The 21,368-nt window shown below is 36.9% G+C and overlaps 1 long non-coding RNA gene across 1 annotated transcript; it reads right to left on the reverse strand.

Moving 5' to 3' along the window:
• Positions 1 to 1,987: 1,987 nt before the first annotated feature.
• On the reverse strand, positions 1,988 to 20,594 carry LOC131164493 (uncharacterized). The gene is made up of 5 exons (XR_009139271.1): positions 20,557 to 20,594; positions 16,038 to 16,105; positions 15,830 to 15,932; positions 13,791 to 13,875; positions 1,988 to 2,291 (listed from the first exon to the last, which is right to left on the reverse strand). It is a non-coding gene; the product is annotated as an uncharacterized LOC131164493 (long non-coding RNA).
• Positions 20,595 to 21,368: the final 774 nt, after the last annotated feature.

Here is a 21,368-nt window from a genome sequence, read left to right on the forward strand (position 1 = left end):
GCAAACTCGAATTTTTATTCAATTTCAGTGCTTCTCTCTCTCTCTCTCTCCTCTCCTCTCCTCTCTCTCTCATACTATCTCTCTCCCTTCTCTCTTCATTTTTGGCCCCGCCAGTCGCCGGATCGACGATCTGAAGCCACCACGACGTTCCTGGTGAAGTTCTCTTCAAGTTTGCTGGGGTGGATCGTCGATGGGATCGAGTTGGATTTCATCCCAAATTTAGGGTAAGGCCTTTTAGTCAATTCTTAGCCTTCTAACAATTATAGGAAATGATGCAGGCAAAGAAATATTGATATTCTGTTCTGACAAATGTTGTTTTTAGGGTATTGTGTAGGAGGCCCTGCAGGTGTTAGACCAATATACCATAGGGGGTTTTCAGTAATCAGGTAAGGAAAATATGCTATGCTAGGCAATTTTTCTATGTTTCAGTATAAACTATACGTTTTATCAGATGATTATTCATGATAGAAATTTATACAGATTATTATTTATGTATAATATTTTTAAAATTACTGTGTGGTTTGAGAATATAGGTATAGTAAAAAAACATGTTTTATAGTATTTTTAAGATATGATTTACAGAATATACAGCAAGTGATTATGTTTTATAGTAATTACAGTACCATGATTATACAGTTTACAGTATCATGATTATACAGTTTTCAGTACCATGACTTACAGATTACAGTTCAGTTCAGAGATACAGATAATACAGTTATAGTTTATTTCATTGTCGTGGTTTATACAGTTACAACAGAATCATGGTAAACGCCTAGTTGTATATAGAAATCTATTATATAGTATCAGACCCTGTTAGACCATACAATTATAGAGCATGGTACCGTAGCTACATATAGTTTATAGAGTGCAACCACCTATTTAGATAATACGTGGTAGTAGGTCGATTGTATAGTGCCCTAGAAGTGGACAGACTCCCCATCAGATATAGGTTGAGGAGGGCAGATCAGACCGAGAGAGTATAGTGATTTACCCTGATCGGCCAGTCAGGGTAGATCCCGCCTACGGGCCGCACAACCCTGTCATGAGGGGTTAAATCATGACACACAATTATCCACAAAGAAAGTTTTCAGTTACTATTATGTATATACATATTTACATAAACAAAGAATATACTTATGTACATTAGAAGTATTTTGAATGATAACGTACAATACTGTTATGTTAAGCAACATGGAAATGATGGTGGATTTTATTATTTGTACTGTATTTACATATCCAGTTATACATGATTAAATAGAAACAGATTTTCATAATATTGTAACTCATTTTCCACACACTAGTAATAATATATTTCGTCTTACTAAGCGTTGGCTCATCACAATGTTGAATCATTTTTCAGATAATCCAAGTTGGCTCGCAGATAGAGGGGCTTCAATATTGCCCTGACAGTGAAATGAGTATTGTGGGAGTATTTTTGTATAACCCTAACCAGTTGAGGGTGTTTTGGGAGAACAAATATGTATATGTATATTTTGAGGATACATTCTAGCACTCTGGTATTGTATATATTTATATATGGATATGTTTATTTGATTTTTACTTCTCGCTGCTTAGGGTAATGATTAGGTTTACCCTAGTATGGTATTAGAACATGTTAAATGTCATAGTATAAAAAATAAAAATAAAAACCCAGAAATAGCTGGTCGTTACAGCTATTCCTTCGTCGACGAACCTCATTCAAATATTTTCTCCAACCCACTCAGTATTTCCTCGTCGACGACGCTCTGAATTTCGTCAACAAGGTACTGAAGGGACTTCGTCGATGAACTTGCTGCCTTCATCGACGAACCCTGCTAAAATATCCTGTATTACCCGTTTCTTATTTATTTTTCTTCATTTACGGGTTCGAGTTTCTACAATCTCCCCTTGTTATAAGAATTTCGTCCTCGAAATTTACTAAATATTACTAAACATAATATTTTCTTATAATTCCGATTTACAAAAGAGTCGACATGTAACAACCTGCTATTTAACTGAGATATTTTTTTATACTGTAAAATTTACAATGCTCTGATATCAAACTGGATTAACCCAACGATTAACCTAAGCAGCAAGAACCAGAAATCAAATAAACATAACCGTATATAATTATATACAATACCAGAGTGCTAACATATTTCTCAAAATATACACATATGACTATTTCCCACATATCATCAACTGGTGAGGGCTATGCAAAAATACTCTCAAAATATACTCACTCTCTACTGATAGGGCAATACTGAGGTCCCTCTATCTGCAAGCCTAGTCTGCTCGCCTACCTGGATCACCTGAAAAATGTTAAAATAACGGGATGAGTCAACGCTCAATAAGACGAAATATGCTATTACTAGTGCGTGGCAATTGAGTTACAATACTGTGAAAATCCATTACTATATAATCATGAATCACTGAAACTGTAAAATACAATACTAGTAATATAACCATCATTTTTCTCTTGTTGCTTAATATTTATGTACTTTAGGTTTCTACTCAAAATACTTCTAATGCATATATATATATATACTTTCTATCTCTATAAATCTGTATAAACATAGTAATAACTGAAAACTTCCCTGTGGATAACTATGTATCATGATTTAATCCCTCATGATAAGGTTGTGTAGCCTGAAGGCTAGATCTATCCTGCCTGGCCAACTAGGAATAAATCACAATACTCCATAGGTCTGATCAGCCATCCTCAACCCATATCTGATGGGGAGTCTATCCACTTGTGGACTCTATACGATTGACCTTTATACCATATATTTATCTAAATAGTTGGTTGCACTCTATATACTGTATATAGCTACGATACCATGCTTTGTAAACTGTATGGTCCAATAAGGTCTGATACTATATAATACATCTCTATATACAACTATTTGTTTTACCATGATTCTGTAATAACTGTATAAACCATGATGCTGTAGAAAATTGTATCTATATCAACTGTGTTTCTGTAATTAACTGTAAATATGTATATCATGGTACTGTAAAACTATATAATCATGGTATTTCTGTAATTGCTGTCAAATATATTCAGTGTCTGTATATTCTATAAAACATATCTCTGAAAAATACTATAAAGCATGTCTCTGTACTTTATTTATATTCTCAAGCCACACAGTAATTTAAAACATATTATACATAATAGATAAACTATAAAACTGTATTAATTCCTAGTGTAAATAATAATCTGGTATAAATATATATATATATAATGTACTGAAAATCATACTAAATTTTTCTAACATAACATATTTCACTTACCTGACTTCTACTAAAGTCCCCCTACTGAGACGGGCCCTACACCCGCAGGGTTCTCCACTCAACACCTTGAAAACCATATATCCTAAAACAAAACGTCACTATTTTTACGTCTACAGCATTTCTTACAACTACTCGAAAATCAAATTACGAATAAAAGACCTTACCCTGGATCTGAGATGAATTCCAACTTCATCCCACGAACGATCCGCCCCAGCAGACTTAAAGAGAACACCACCCGGAGCGTCGTGGTGGCCTCAGATCGTCGATCCGACGACTGACGGGGCCGAAATCGAAGAAATATGGAGGAGGAGTCGTAAAGGAGAGAGAGAGAGAGAGAGGGTTTCGGCTGAAATTTCTACGATTAAAATTAGTTTAGAATTATTTATACTGCGAGATTCATCGATGAGCCACGTCATCTCGTCGATGAGTCCTGTAGAAAGTTCGTCGACGAACCTGCACCCTCGTCCAGACCTCCAAAAATTCTCTCTCGGTATCTTCTCGTCGACAAAACTAGCCCTCGTCAACGAGACCCTCTTGTACCTTGTCGCCGAATCCCCTGTGTTCGTCGACGAGGCCTTGAGAAAATTCCTTGGGTTATTATATTTAAAATGCAATGTCGTCAACGAACGCTGCCTCCTCTATTACTGCTTTCATTTCTCTCCCTCTTTATTATTTAAATACTATTATTCTTCGAGTCACTACACGACAATCACCCACGAAGCGACTTCGGCCCAAATTCATTACGTACCCTCACATATGGCGAAGGAATACCGTGGTTATAAAAAGATACTCCAGAAGATTACATACACATACAAAACTCTCCCGAAGATCATGCCATTTAATCTAAACCATCTATACTACTACACATACTTACGTACTACCAAATAATTGCGGGTACTTTTGGCATATTTCAGATTCTAACTTCTATAAAGATTCTTCCACTGCATAGTTACGCCATAATACATTTACTAACAGTATTTCCTTAGTCCGTAACTGCTAAACCTTTCGATCCAATACCTGTACTTATACCTCCTCATATGATAAAGCATCACTGATCTCTAGATGTTCGTAACTCAGTATGTGTGATGGATCTGGTACGTACTTTCTCAGTACAGACACATGAAATACATCATGGATTCTAGATATTGCTGGGGGTAAAGCCACTCGATAAGCAACCGAACCTATCCTTTCTAGGATCTTGAAAGGCTCGATATACCAAGGATGTAGCTTCCCCTTCTTTCTGAATCTCATCACCCCTTTGATCAAAGCGATCCTCAGAAACACCATGTCTCCTACCTCAAATGCCAACTCACATCGACAAGTATCAGCATAACTCTTTTGTCAACTCTGAGCTGCCTTGATTCTTTCCCTGATCAACTTGACCTTTGCAGAGGCCCGTTGAACCAATTCTGGACCTAATAACTACCACTCACCTACCTGATCCCAGAACAGTGGAGATCGACACCGACGACCATATAGTGCTTCGTAAGGTGTCATATCTATACTAGCCTAGTAACTGTTGTTATATGCAAACTCAACAAGCGGTAAATATCATATCCAACTTTCACCAAAGTCCAGTACATAGGCCCGTAACATATCCTCTAACGTCTGAATAGTCCTCTCCGACTATCCATCCGTCTGCAGGTGAAAAGATGTACTGAACGTCAGTCGCGATCTCAAGGCATCCTATAGACTCTTATAGAAACAAGATGCAAAACGCGGATCTCGATCTGAAACAAAAAAAATAGGAACACCATAGAGTCGTACCACCTCCTGCACATAAAGCTCTGCCAGCCTATTCAGAAAGTAGCTAACTCTAATTGGAATGAAATGTGTAGTCTTCGTCAACCATCTACTATAACCTATATAGCATTCTACCCATGCACCACCGCAGGTAAACTCATCACAAAATTCATCGTGATGTGCTCTCATTTCCACTCAGGAGTACCAAGTAGCTGAAGTGGTCCTACGGGTCTCTGATGTTGTGCTTTGATCCGCTGACATGTTAGGCACTACTTTACAAAATGGGCAATCTCCCTTTTCATGTTGGACCACTAGAAAGATTCTCTCAAATTTCGGTACATCTTTGTACTACTAGGATGTACGATGTAGAGTGAACAATGTGCCTCCTCCAGAATTACCCGTTTAATCTTGGCATCATTTGGTACACAAACCCTGCTGTGAAATCTCAATATCCCATTGACAGAGATACTGAAATCCGGCCTCAACCCCTTCTGAACTTCTTCCATAACCTCAACCAACTTTGTATCCCCCTTCTGCGCCACACAAACCCTCTCTTGCAAAGTTGGCTGCACCACCAAATTGGAAAGAACAGCTTGATGATTTCCTTCCACCATCTCCAAACCCAACTTTTCAAGGTCTATACAAATCTGATGTTGAACTTTCATTGCTGAGACTGACGCATCATCAAACTTCCAACTCAGAGCATCGACTACCACATTAACCTTTCCAAGGTGATAGCTAATAATACAGTCGTAGTCTTTTATCAACTCAAGCCATTTGCGCTGTCTCATGTTCAGCTCTTTCTAGTTAAAAAAGTATTTAAGACTTTTATGATCGGTAAAAATCTCACATCTTTCACCGTATAGGTAGTGCCTCCAAAATTTCAATGCAAACACCACCGCTACTAATTTCATATCATATATTGGGTAGTTCTTCTCGTATTCTTTGAGTTGAAGAGAAGCACAAGCAACTACTTTGCCCTGTTGCATTAGAACACAGCCAAAACCATTTTTAGAAGCATCATTGTAAAAAACAAAGCCACCAACACCAGATGGAATAGTCAAAACTGGAGCAGTAACCAATCGCCGTTTCAGCTCCTGGAAATTCAGTTCACATTCATCAGTCCAATCGTACCTTACGTTCTTCCTCATGAGTCGCATCAAAGGACCTACTAAACTGGAGAACCCTTCTACGAACCGACGGTAGTAACCCACAAGATCCAGAAAACTTCTGATTTCCTAAACATTCTTTGGTCTCGCCCAGTTCACTATTGCTTCTATCTTACTCGGGTCCAATGATACTCCTTCTTTAGACACCACGTGCCCTAGAAATGCAATCTGTTCAAGTCAGAACTCGCACTTCTTTAGTTTAGCATACAACCTCTTATCCCTAAACATTTGCAATACCAACCTCAAATGAACTTCATGTTCTGCAGTACTCTTAGAATACACTCAGATATCATTGATAAATACCACGATGAACTAGTCTAGATATTCGTGAAAGACCATATTTATCAAATCCATAAATACTGCAGGTGCATTAGACAAACCAAAGGGCATAACCATAAATTCATAATGGCCATACCGAGTTCGAAATGTTGTCTTCGAGATATCCTCCGCTTTTACCTTCAGCTGGTGATACCCAGATCGTAGATCAATCTTAGAGAAGATCTGCGTACCCTGAAGCTGATCGAACAAATTATCGATCCTGGGTAGCGGGTATTTATTCTTTATCGTCATCTTGTTAAGCTCTCTATAGTCGATGCACATTCTCATCGACCCATCCTTCTTCTTCACAAATAACACCGGTGCTCCCTAAGGAGAAACATTTGATTGAATGTATCCATTGTCAAGTAGCTTTTGAAACTGTTCTTTCAACTCTCTCAATTCGGCTGGAGTCACCCCAGCCTGGGCCGTACCCCCTTGCTGACCACCATGTTGTGCCTGAGTATTTCCCCTTTATGGCTATTGCGAGGTTCCACTGTTTCCCTACACACGACAGTCTCTCAACTGATGCCCATGCCTACCACACCGCATACAAGCCCCCATAGTCAACCAACACTGCCTAGCATGTTTCTTACCACAAAGAGAGCAACTACGGTAAAATGTGATATTCTGTGACGTACCACCACTGTTCTTCTTCCAATTACCTTGCCTGGCGCCAGACGAAAAAACTAGGAGGCGTTGGCCTCTTCTTCGAGACCTGAACCTCTGTGTCCTCCAGCAAACTCTCCTCTACCATAGTGGCTTTGTCAACCAGTGTAGCAAAGTCCTACAACTATAAGATTGTCGTCTGCCTACGAATCTCCTTCCTTAGACCTATGAAACTTTCAGGTCTTCTTCGCTTCATCCGGTATTACGAATGGAGCGAATCGAGACAGCTCCTAGAATTTGGCAGCGTAATGCTGCACCATCAGCGACTCCTGCGTCAGGTTCATGAATTCCTCCATCTTCGCGTATCTGATCGTGGCTGGAAAATACCATTCAATGAATAACTCTTTGAACCGAACCAACGTCAACGTTACTGGTATCGGTCGGTTCTCCTCCATCTTCTTCACTGATACCCACCATCTCTCAACCTCCTCTGCCAACTTGAATGTGGCAAAGGTAACCTTTTGCTTCTTTGTGCAATTCAAAACATCCAGGATCTTCTTGATCTCCTGGATCCAATTCTCAGCACGAACTGGATCTGCACTTCCCACGAAAATCGAGGGCTTCAACCTGGTGAACTGTTCAATGGAGCGGCCCATCTCTGTCGAAGAACGGTCCTACCCTCTATTTGTTTGCACCACCTTAGCCATAAGCTGTTGTGCAAAATCCCACAATACACTAGTGGAGTCACTACCCACCTCATGGTCGGCACCTTCACTACTACTACCTCCCACGTTGGCAGTAATGTCCCTGGATTCCATCCTGAAAAGCAATTACAAGAATCCATTAAAAGAATAATAGCCTAAACATCGGCTAATACTATCATACTATAGATTCATTCTCCTAAATCCACCTCCTTAATATTGACGTACTCCATTAATTTGACATCATCCTTCTAACTCAAGTTCCGCCCTTCCACTTGGAAATAAAATCATCAATGGATTGCCGCGATTTTTTGAACCTTTCGATTGATCCAGAAAAACACAGAAGTCTATCAATGAATTTACGTTTCTAGGTATACAAAACAAAACCCAAGGTCTTATCCATGTCTTATACTCTGGTATATTCTAGACTGCAGAAACTAGCAAATCCTAAGTTCTGCACATATCCCTAACCAGGCAGGATGAATCACACCTCCGACTGGTTAAGGGCTCTGATACCAACTGTAATGACCCGAACTTTTATACAGACCCAGATGTCACTTACTTATACCGAATACTTATACCTGCTCAAGATACATAGACAACCCGCCCTAAACAAGGACATACAGGTGTAACTCATACATAACTCGAATGCAAATGTTACGGAAAAACATAAACATTTATCGGGATTTCTAATAGACATATACCAGAGTTTACTTGCTATATTTATAAATTACATACATTCACCTAACACATGTCCAATACTTACAATCTCCAAAAATTACTCCAACTACGTTCAATACATTATCAAAACACTTACGTAGGCTAAACCCAAAAACAACCTCTTGAGTCCCTCTAGCTACTAGACCGATGTAATGATGGACCTGAAAATAAAGATTAGATATGGGGTGAGATACTTCTCAGTAATGTGGAAAGTATTACAACAGTGTGTGACTACATATGTTCGCTTTAATCAAACTCAATACATACAACTATTCTAATGCATTTGAGGAGTTAGGAGGCAGCGACTCAGATGATCATGACGGAAGATTAAACGATGACGAGTAGGATGGGTCTAAGGCTGACCACTTAAGATCCAGTTTTTACTATGCTCCTCATGTGCATCGTGCTTCTGCGACACGCTTCTACTTGTTTTTCTTTCATCTTGTTTTCTTTTTGTTGAATTTCCTGTTCTTGCACCGCATCATGTTTTTGTTGGCAGTACTGACACTTGTAATGTTTCTTTCTACAATGTATTGCCTTGAATATGAATGAACATACATGGTGCTTTGTGTCTTCTATGATATCCCTATGCTTGCATGCATAATGTTTCCGGTTTCCATATTATATATACTGCAGGCACACTGATTGTTATTATTAGCACCAGGCCGTATCTCCTCCTGTTCCTCCTAGGTTCTTCCTTTCCACACTTCAGTGAGGACACTGAAGTTCTAAGTTGGGGGTAGGGGGTAGGCAACGCTACATGGCACTTGTTAGCACAAAAATGAAAAAAAATTTTTAAAAATCATTGAACACTTTTCATTGTCATGATTAACACTGACTTATACCCTTTACATACTTGCATATAACCTAAAAGTTACATGTGTTGACTCATCATTAACATGACCATGTTATGCTCACTGACAATGTAGTGGGGTACTTGTGTCAGTTTCTAATTATCTGGCTAATCTTGGATTTGTAACTTTATGTAGGTTGACTAGTGGTTCATTCTTATTAATCTGGTTATATAAACTCTTGTATTTACATGGTATCTCATAAGGTTGAAAACACATTTACATGCGATTCGTTATACTTAGGGTTCCTTGAAAGCACTGAGAGAGCAACCGTGGCGTCGATGACACCCTGTGAGGTACTGTTGAGTTGTTCGTTCATATCTTGAGTTATTTACGTCAAACTCTTGAGTTCTTGAAACTCAACTTTCCTTCTTCTGGATATTCTTTGAATAATTGTCTTTATTCTTGACTTTCTAGCTTAGAGGTGACATCTAGTGGGAAGATAGAAACCTAAGTCTTGTAACCTACTCAAGATGTGAAGACTGAGTCACCCCTAGAGATAGATTTATTTTATGGACTCCTGTTCGAGCTTAATTCCCATTGGTGGTATGAAAATACGAAGAGTTGTAATGATTGTCCTAACTAACCATGCAAAGGAAATATGTAAAATGAAGAAAATAAGCAGAAGACTAAAAACACATGCTCTATAAATACAACAAAGGTCAAGCTAGGGACACAACACACGTTTTACATGTATAAAGATTCTTCACTGGCCTAATGCTTAAGATGTATTCACGTTTGGTCTATGAATAAATTGATCTAGGGTGGTCTTGGTTGGACATGACCAATAGGTGAGAAAATGCTAAGGTGAAGGACCCAACACCTCACACTCCATACCTTTAGAGTTTGTCCTTTAAAATATATGGGATGTTTGATCATGATACTCTTCCTCACATATGATGAGCGAACCTATCTTCCTGGGTGTTTTTTAGGATATATCAGTGAGGTTGAGTCAAAACGATCATTCTATAAGTGCCCATGGATATCCTGAATATAATGCGCTATACACTTTACACATGCTTTATGCGCTCACCTATTCATACTTGAATTTATATGACTACATTAACCCTGAAGTGTAATTGCTGGATGACTCTCTGGGAATATTTTATTCTGGATGGTTGTATAATGTGAATACTTGCATGAGTAATTTGCTTCGGAGTTGCGTGTATAGCAAAGTTATGTATGAAAAGGCTTACATGTAATTAGGCGATATTCATGTATGTGAAATAATATATCTGTGTTGCATATCTTTTCATTTGATATTTCATTGGAATTGGTGTTTGTGGGTATCGCCCTGGAAACCCTCACAAGACTAGAACTCATTCATTAGAATCAACCTAGGGGTTTAAAGCCTTGTTGCATACGGTAAATGCAAACGTGTTTCCCACAAAAGAGGAGGTAGATAGGATTTTAGAGTTTTCTTAACTTTTGCTTTGCTCGAGGAATAACAAAGTGTAAGTTGGGATTGTAATGAGTCCCTAAATGCATGATTTTAGACCATCATTTGCCTTTGTTTATCCTCACTTTATTGTATATTTACCCATTGTTATCATTGTTCGGGATTATGTAAGGTTTGTTGGTCTTTTCAGGAAATATAGGATAAAACCAAGCCTTGTTGCATACGGTAAATGCAAACGTGTTTCCCACAAAAGAGGAGGTAGATAGGATTTTAGAGTTTTCTTAACTTTTGCTTTGCTCGAGGAATAACAAAGTGTAAGTTGGGATTGTAATGAGTCCCTAAATGCATGATTTTAGACCATCATTTGCCTTTGTTTATCCTCACTTTATTGTATATTTACCCATTGTTATCATTGTTCGGGATTATGTAAGGTTTGTTGGTCTTTTCAGGAAATATAGGATAAAACCAAGGAATTAGGCATATGAGAAGCTAAAGGAGTATTGGGAGTACACAAAGCTCAAAGTCAAAAGTTCAGCCAAGCTCCCAAAGTTTCAAATCATCAGAGAAAAGGAAGTCTTTGTCCGACCAAGTGATGCAACCAACAACACTAGGGGCGACCTAGTCTTCCACTACAAACTTCGAAGTTCAGACTGAGATCAAAATGCTGCAAGGGTCGACCAAGTGATCGACCATGTAACCCTCAAAGGCAACTAAGGCAAGATACTGAGGTCTCCTGAGCCTAGCATTACCAAGAGCATTGACCAAGTGGTCAACTAAGAAACCTTAAGGGGAGACTATGTCGAGTTCTTGAGAAAATTTTGGTAGTTAAGGTCCCAAACCTTGGGGAGCCTATAAAATTTTGGTGCCGTTGTCGAGGTCTTAGCTACGGTTATAAGCCAACTTCCATTTTAGAGTATTATTGCTTTCTTTTTATTTTTATTTATTTATTTATTTATTTTTTGCTAATTCTGAAGTCTTAAACTTGTGCGCTTCAAGTGTGTATGTTTGGTTTGCATTCTTTGGATCCCGAGATACTTCCTCTAGATCCCGAGATTGAGAGATCTCGTAGGTCCTCTAGGAAACCTACCTCTAATCTTGAGATTGCAAAGTCGTCTAAACTGAAACTCATGGCTGAACGACCACCGGTTCCTACTAAACAAATCCCAGAACCCCAAGCTCCCTGCCTACCTATGGTGGGAGAGCAACCACTTCAGCCGCTTAGAGACTACTTTGTACCTAATACATACACATCCGCTTAGGGACTTGGATTTGACCATCTTTGAACTTTCTAACCTCCCCATGCACGTAAAGGCCATGCCTTTTCAACTCTCCTCTCTTTTTTTAAGCCAACAAAGGCTCCCAACGCCCTTTCCTTTACAATTTTCTCTATTTTCTCCGCCTATTCCTAATTGACTCCAACCCTAGACACACAAATGGCTTCAAAACTCAATCCTTGGCCTAACTTTCATGTAAATCCTAGATTATCCATCCACCATCAAGAACACCCTCAAACATGCTTTAATGGATCATCATATGCAATTATATCCTAAAAATCAAGATTTTAACATAATATTGATATGAAAAAAAGTAGCTTTATCCTACTACATGAAAGAGAATTATAAAACCTCACCTTTAGCATGTCATTCAAGGGTTTTACAATATAATCATGGGTGTATATTTTGAACTCATAAAATAATGCAAAAGGTTTGAGAACTGGAGATATAACCTACTTTTCATGGGGTCTAGTCTCTCTAGCCTTTGAATGAGTTTTCTCAGCTTAAATTTTCAACCTTAAGCTTCAAACTTTTCTCCTGTATCTCTTTCTTTCTTTCTTTCTCCTCCTTTCTCTCTCTTCTGCTCTCTCTCTCTCTTGCTCCTTCTCTCTTGGAGCCTTTCTTGGAGTGAACGTAGACTTAATCCCCTCTTTTGTGTGTCTTCTTACAAGAGTTATAATTTTTTATTTATAGAGAAGTTAGGGAGCTTGTTATGATCTCTTAATTTCAAAAATGCCCCTTTAGAGCAAGGAAACCCCTTTTATGTCCTAAATGGGATTTTTGACAACAATAGAAACTTGTTCTCCCAAAAATAGAAACTTATTCTTATTTAGGATAACTCCTAAATCAATTAAGACTCAATTAAGCCTTAAAAGTGTAATTAAATATTCAACTTTAAAATTTATGAAGAAAAAGAAAGGTAAGAGAAACTTGAATTATACTCTCCTACTATCTAAATTAATTTTAATCCGGATAAAATTAGGTGTCTACAAATAAGTCCACTTGGATTAAAGATTTTGTTCAAGGAACAAAAATAAGAAACAATCTCTTTTCCACAATATTTTCTTTCTTTATCAAATACTATTAAAAATAAATTTTGTTTTAATGTAATTAAAAATTAAGAAAAATCAAATATTATTGAGGTGCAAAATTAAAATTTTATTCATTAAATGGGTTTTTTTTTTTTTTTTTTCTCCTTACTTTCATTTATAATCAAATATAAAAAATAAAAAAAAATGGATCACTTCAAATTTTCCTTTCCTTTTCTGAGTTTATTGTAGAAAATAAGAATAAAATTTTCTTATTATAATTTTAACCTTTTGAAATCAAAAATACAATTTAAAATTACCATATAGCCGCTAGAACTAAGCTAGAGAAGTAGATTAGGACTTGGGTGGGTGAGAAGATATAACAATCATAACCATTGTTATGAAAACAAACAAAAAACAATAATAACAAAATTGTATCCAAACAAAATTATCACTTTATCATTTATTATTATTGTTATTATTTTTATCTAAAATATGAAGACCATTGCAAGAGAGAGAGAGAGAGAGAGAGAGAGAGAGAGAGAGAGAGAGAGAGAGAGAGAGAGAGAGGATGATGTACTACAGAAGATGAAATAAAAATATATAATCGGAAAATTTAAATTTAAATTTCTAAAATTTGAATTTTTTGAACCTTACTAGGAGGACACAAAATGAAAATTAATTCATGATCCACAAGCCAAAAATTACCTTCAGAAACTGGTGATCACTTCCCTTCCAGATACAGATTTATGTAAAGTGGATCATCTGAGACTACACAAGTATTTCTTCTTACCTGGTAAGAAGAAAAAGGAGAGATAGGTTGTAGTTAGATAGAGAAAGATGATGAAAAAATTGAACATGAATAAGGTAGGACTCCACTGAATTCTAATCTAAGGTTTGCTCAACCATATTCACTTATTCATCAATAAATAACTAAACTACCAATCTCATCTAAATTTATTGACTTATTTATCAATAGGAGGGTTCATGGATTGCCAACATAATAAGTTGGGAATTTCAAAGACCGGAAATGATTGTACAAACAAATGTCTAGTTTACATCTAGAAAATGTTTCACCATTATAATCTCATTGCATGCAAAAGTGGACCAATAAATTATCTTCTCTAGAGACCCCTATTGGACATAATTTCGTCATTCATGCAACCCAACATAGCCTACTTTCTCAATCATAGATTTTTTAAGATACTTTCTGCAAAATATATAGATAATAAGTAGCCAATTTGATAAAATAAAGTGTTTTAAGAGCGAATCACAAAATCAAGTTCTAAACTTGTGAGCTGCTTTTGAATCATCACGGACATTAAGTGAGAGTGCTATTTCCGATTATGGGCTTTAAGTGAATATTAAGAGGTGTAATCAAACATTCATGAATTCAAAAGCTATGTAAGTTTGGTAAAATAAATACATCTGAAGAGAATTGTGGAGTATCAAAACTATGGGATGGATCCAAAAGCTAAAAAGGATGAGTAGCTAAGGCAAAATAGACATGACTCTAAAAAGAACTATGGAATACCCAAACTATGGAAAAAAAATGGGATAGAAAACTAAAGATAGGTATCTGCTAAATATATATAGCTTATAAAGATAGGTTTCCGCTAAATATATAGATAATAAGCCGCTAGTTTGATAACTTACAAGTGTCTGAGTGCAAATCACTGAATTAAGTTCTAAACTTGTGACCATAAGCTGCTTTTGAATGATTACAAGCACTAAGAAAAAGAGTTGTTATTATATCTTTATTGGCTTTAAGTGAAAATTAAGAGGTGCAATTAAACAATGTAAATAGGATACAAAAAACCAGTGAAGCCACGGAAAAATAGATTCAACATCATAAGAGAACTATGGAGTATCAAAGGGATACAAAAATACTTTCTCTGCATACTGCTATAGGGGCAAGCCTGCACAGTAGCATTGTTTCCAACTAATTGGTTGTTTCAAAATGAATTCAAACTTGTGTAGCCCAACCATCATAGGATCCTGCCAAGAGAACCTCTGAGGCTGAATTAGGCCAAACTATGCAGAACAAGATTGATGATGCTCATAAAGCTTTATGCTATATATATATAATCTACTTGCTCATCTCAATGGATTGAAGACTTGGAGCTCGAAAATTATAACAGGGTCAAGCTAATGGAGGGTGTTTGTTTCTGGGTTTTGATAACTATGCTTTTGGTTGACTGATTGTTGCTTTTGATCTGATTCATAGCTCAACTTAGGCTAGCTGTTTGTGCATCTTAGTATAGGGCTTTGCAGAACCTTTGAATGTAAGCCCAAAAATAAATAATAAATAAAGAGATAACCACAATTGAATAAAAATTTGTTGTATGAATCTCACACAGCGCAACTCCCAAAATCAGCTGTTCTTCTATTTCTTCTTTCCCAGCGAGCACACGGAGTTATCGAGTTGCACAAAGTTTTGATCCAGGCCTGGAATCATTGACTTAGTTTCGCTATTTTTCTGGGTTTCTTGCTTTTTCTGGGTTTTCCTTTTTTCTTTTTTTCTTTTTTTTTGTGGTTTCTTGCTGTTTTACTGAGTTCTCTTGCTTTTTTTCTGGGTTTTCTTGCTGTTTTTCTGTGTTTTTTATATTTGCTTGGTGTTTTCTGGATCAACTTTGATGTATGTTCAGGAAAAAAATGAAGGAACAATCATTTCCATTCAAAGGAATACTATAAGCAGCATAAAGTTCAAATTAATTGATCTTCAAGAGAAATATCCTAGAAGATACCGAGAGTGATCACTTGATCCATATCCTCGTCAAGAGAAACCTCATGAGTTAATTGATCTTCCTGCTCTACAAGGTCCAGTTCGGCACAAACAGCAGGATACCCCTGCAGATATGGTTTAAGCATTTAAAAATTGGCTATTCTTGGATGCTACAAATGATCAGAGGTTAATATGTCAAATTAAACAACAGAAACAAAATGGGACTGCACCTGAAATTTGGCTTTTCTTATTGCCAAAAAGCCTTCAACCAAAAACTGAACCTGTTTATCGAATTCTCCTTCATGAAGAATTTCATAAAAACGCTGAAACAGCTGCATAGGACTATAGGAGTACAAATTATAAAGACAAAATTCCCAAGGAAGAGAAAATGAACCAAAAGTTTGATAATGTAGAATACATATGATGCAGTCAGGAAAATGTAGCAAGAAAGGACAAATTTATAAACCAAAAGATCTGATTCTATCAGATGATGACTCGACTGAATGGCCAGTTCAACCACTGTTCACAATACTGTAGCTTTACTGTTCACAAGCACTGTAGCAGTGCTGTTCATGGCTGTTTCTTAGGCCCTTCTTATTTTTTGCTTTGGGTCTCATTATAGGCATATATTGGGTACTCATTTTCAGTCATTTTTTTATAAAAAAAATTTCATTTATGCAAGAAAAGAAAGAAAAAATTACAGGGAAAAGAGGACAAGCCAACCTCCTCTGCAGCCAAAACTAAAGGAAAAAGAAACAAAGTATTTACTTCAATCCTGCCTTCCAGTCCCTTTGGATATTGCACAGAAAAATACCCTTAAAACCCCTTAAAGAATAAGCCCAAAATATAGCCAAAAATGAATCTTTCTTCCAAATCAATTGCATTGGAGTCTTCTGATCTCTGAATACCACAGCATTCCTTTCAAGCCAAAGAGTCCACACAATATAGCAAAAACAACACAAAACCAAAACTTTTTCCCTTTTCTCTTCCTTCCGAAGCCCTAAAACTGTACCAATATGAAAACATAAGTAGTCGTTGGAACCACCCGATCCTCGCCACTGGGGGAAAACAAATTATTCCACAGCACCCTTGCCACTTCAGTGTCGGAATAAACAACAATTAGCCTCACTTTCCTTGCCCCACATCAAGCAGACGTCAGGACGGAGAGTCTTATAAGGCCTCCTAATCTGAAGCAAGTCATTTGTATTAACCCTGTTGAGAGCCAAAGTCCATATGAAAGCTCGAATCATGGTTTTAAATAAAGGCCGCAACCATTAGGTAACGCCATTACATAACGGTTTTTTGGGTTACCAATACCATTACACACCGCAAAATCGGTGGGAAGAAAAATCACAGCCATAGCAGCCGTTACGGACCGTGACCGTTGCGTAAAGGCCGCTATGGCCGTTATGGACCGTGACCGTTACGTAAAGGCCGCTACGGCCGTTACGTAACTACTATAGGACTGTTAGACCAAAATATCATTTTATTTTTTACTTTTTCTTCTCACTTTTTTCCCCTCTTTCATATATCATTCTCAATATACCAAGGGGCAGAAGGGGAAAAAGATTATAAAGAGGATGACAATGATACAAAATTAACTATTTTTTTAAATACTCACAATAAATGCATTAATTAGCAATATGAAAATGCTAACTTGTTAGGAAAAATTTTATTTTGGTAATATTAGTAATGTGATATTTATGTTCTATATTTTTCAACTTCAACCTTCTTCATTTTCTAACTATTTTATATTTGTATTATTCATATGTCTTATGTGTCTAATAGATTAATGGAGTGTATAATGTATTTTGTTTTATTAATTAATTTAGCACACATAAGAATTTATCACAGATGAGAACAATGAGAAGTATAAATACACACACACGCGTAACTTTTCTATCAATGGTGGTTTAAAACAAATGTAAACTTGTTGCCCTTACCAAATAACTTAGTTGCTCAAACTAAACGATCCAAAATACACTAAAACCCTTTCTAAGAAGGCCTAAAAGCTTAAAACATGCAAGTACGCTAATATGCACAAGGTTGTGTGCGCTTCAAAAAAATTCACGACCATTACACCCACTTCCCGTTATGTAACATCCGCTACTCCAGCTTCTCGTTACACCCGTTACCATTACGTTGCGCTACCCGCTACCGCAATTTAAAACTAAGGCTCAAATCTTAAAAGGAACAGCAGCCTTCACACTTTTATTCAGATAAAAGGACTGCAATAATAGGTTTGGCCAGATGAAAAAAAAAAAGGCTTGGAAGAAAATGAACCTGAAGAGTCCCCAATCCAAAGACTACTATTCCCCCTTGGTTTTGGGAATGAATGAATTCAGAACACTCAACAGGCAAGTGACCTCTTCTTCTATCTCTCTCTCATTGAGACTCCTAAAGAAATGGAAGTCCCAAGACACAAGACCCCTCTCAGAAGAATATAATTCAGAAATAGGAACATCAGGCACAGATGAAAATCTATACAATTGAGGCACAAAGTATTCCAGCGAAGTCTCACCTGGCACCCACCCAAATATCTTCCCAAAAGCGAACCCTATCCCCAAAACCAACAGAAAAACAAATGAGAGGAAAGAAAAAAACCATTTGTAGAAACTTAAGGGATAAATTTCCAAGGGCATGCACGAGAACCAATTCCATACCCTTTTGTATGCAATCCATTCCTATGAATACCCTACTTACTCTATTAATTTTGCCATAAGGAACTAGACTCTCAAGGAGAATCTCTCTAACCATTTGCTTGTTAAAGAAATGTTTTTAGAAACCAAACTACTGACGCCCAGGCCTCCCTCAGATTTTGGTCTCCTAATCGCCTCCCAACTAACACGATGATCCCTCTTATCCTCCCAAAACCAGACCATAAAAAAATCCTTCATAAGCTTCTCTAAACTCCTCGCTACTTTCATAGGAATTTTAAAAAAAAAAAGGTAGTAAATAGGAATATTAGAGAGACAGCACTGATGAGAGTAATCCTACCACACAAGGAAATATAAGCCTTCTTCCACCTCTCTCTTCCCTACCCTCTCAAACACTAGATCCCAAAAAGCATTGGTGATGGGGATCAACATGCCTTGTGTATCCCTTTTACTGATATGATGACACGTGGACGGCCTCCCGATGTCTACTCCTTTGTTGACATGGTGACACGTGGACGACCTCCAGATGTCCACTATTGTTAAATCTGTTTTGCAGGAACACATGGGATTATTTGAAGACTACTTGAATACTTTCGGTTCGAGAAGACCCAAGTCGATGTATCGAGTCCAAGACCCATGTGGGCCCCACTCCCCACACGAAGCCTTCCTTTTTGGCACATGTTTGCGTTTCAAATTTGAATTGTAATAGTGCAAGACAACTAAGCTTGAGTTGTGTGCCTATGAGTTCGAATTCCTTGTTTTTTAGTAAGTATTAAATGTGTTAGGTTGAGAGTTGTTGAGAGTGTTTAATGCTTTGTCTCCCATGCTAGTGGTTAGGTTGTCTTTTAGTGTGAGAGTTGTTAAGAGTGTTTAATGCTTTCTCCCATGCTATGCCTATATATATCCTTCTCATTGTAAGAACAAAGACATGAAGTTGAAGTTGAATATAAAAGAAGCATTTCTTTGCTTGACCTTGTTAAGCTTGTTCCTCTCCTTGTGAGTGAGTAGTGCGAGCCTACAACGTCCACACCAATGCTCACATGTTTTAGTGATCTCCAAGTGTTTATGCCATCTATAAGTTTTGATACACTTGTAAGTAATTTACAAACAAACACAAGTAACATTTTTCAGAATCACATTTATCACTTAAAACCTTGAGGCATGGTACCTTCTGCCATTATGCCAAGGTTTAGCTCTAATACTGGTTATGGGCCTTACAAACCAAGTCTGTTCTAATACCAAAACTAAAGTCATAATCCCAACTTTTCATTTGATACCAATTAATTTTTGCAAATAGTGAAAGTAACCAACTAATTCTCATCTAACTCATAAATAAATTTGAAAAATGTTCCAATTAGGAAAACATGCAAAGAGATCTTGCTTATTAAACCTTCAGATCACAATATATTGATTCACCATCTACATATAATGAATGCAAGGAATATGATCTTCCAAATTTGGAAATTGCTATTAATATATATTGCATCCTTCCATAGTGATCAATTTTAGTGTAATATGATCTTCCACAGTTCCACCACAATCAACCTCAACACCAAGAAATCAACATTACTAGAAAAATCATGTTTTATTAGTGAATTAAAATAAGAAGCTTCAGATCAAATAATAAGAACCTTCAAACATTTAAAAAGAAAAAAGAAAACAAACTGCAATAAAGTAAAACATCAAAATGAAACCAAGAGGAAAAAAAATGTTGATATGTTATAGTGCCTTATATCCCACCCTAAACATTCAAATGACCATGGCAATAAACCCTCACATTTAATCACCATCAATGAAAAGGCTCCTATATTAATCACCATGGACTCTAAAAAAATCAAAAATTGTATGGCAATGGATGTATTTTTGTTATGTCACCATTCTAAAAGACATTCACAAGCTCGTGCTATGAAATGTATGCTTTCTTTTTTGCTGGGTGTACCTTGCAACCACTTCTACGTGGCCTTCATTAATCAAACCAAAAATATAAGTGAAAAGATAAAATCAATTAATGTGAAAATAATATTTAAAAGAACCTTTTCATCAAAAAAAAGGAAATGAATAGCATTAAAAGAAGTATATCTAGAGAAACTACCTCCGTTCATCCGAGAAGAAACCCTGGACTGTTGCTTTTTTAGCTTCATGCTTTCTCCACGTTAGGAATATGATAGAGGTGTGAAGCCTTTGTGCATTAACAAACAGGGAAAAAAATATTCACACACACAGCAGCAACATAAGTTTTCTAACGAAGGAAAACTGAGTCCAACAACCAATGCAAACATCTTTGATGCAGGCATAAGCACAATTTATGACAATAATGTGAACTACAATGATAAATGACATTTGACAGCATGCCTAAACAGAATATTGAATTGTATAGCTCCAAAATATGGAAAAGCAAATTTTAAAAAATGAAATTCCATAGAAAATTGTCCATGAAGAGTGCGTATTGGAATTCAAGTTTGAAGGTCTAAGCATGACTGAACAGAAGCTACAGTGGGGCTATAATACCTTAGTGTAAACTCCTATTTGGTATCCTCACGAATAAGGTTAATCTGCTGATGTGTTTCACAGGGTGATCAGGCTGACAATTGTTTAGTATAAAAGTGCACTTTATTGCAGCCAATGAACAAGAATATTTAGGGAATTACCTGTGCCACATACTTGGGAGCAGCATAACCATAAGTGTAATGTGTGAATGAGTGACTGTTAGACCCAATCTCACTTAGGCAAAACATGATATCTTTGCATTTTAGAACTGCATTAGAATCAAAAGTTCAAGTTTAACACATTCATACATTTTTGTAGTAAAATGTCAAACTCTAATGGCCCATTTGGATTCTGGCAGGGTATCCTCTGGATAGAGTGGCAGAACGCACAATTCAAAAGGATGCGATTTCAAGAATT

The sequence above is a fragment of the Malania oleifera genome, chromosome 9 (assembly GCF_029873635.1).
Source record: "Malania oleifera isolate guangnan ecotype guangnan chromosome 9, ASM2987363v1, whole genome shotgun sequence".
Lineage (NCBI taxonomy): Eukaryota > Viridiplantae > Streptophyta > Magnoliopsida > Santalales > Ximeniaceae > Malania > Malania oleifera.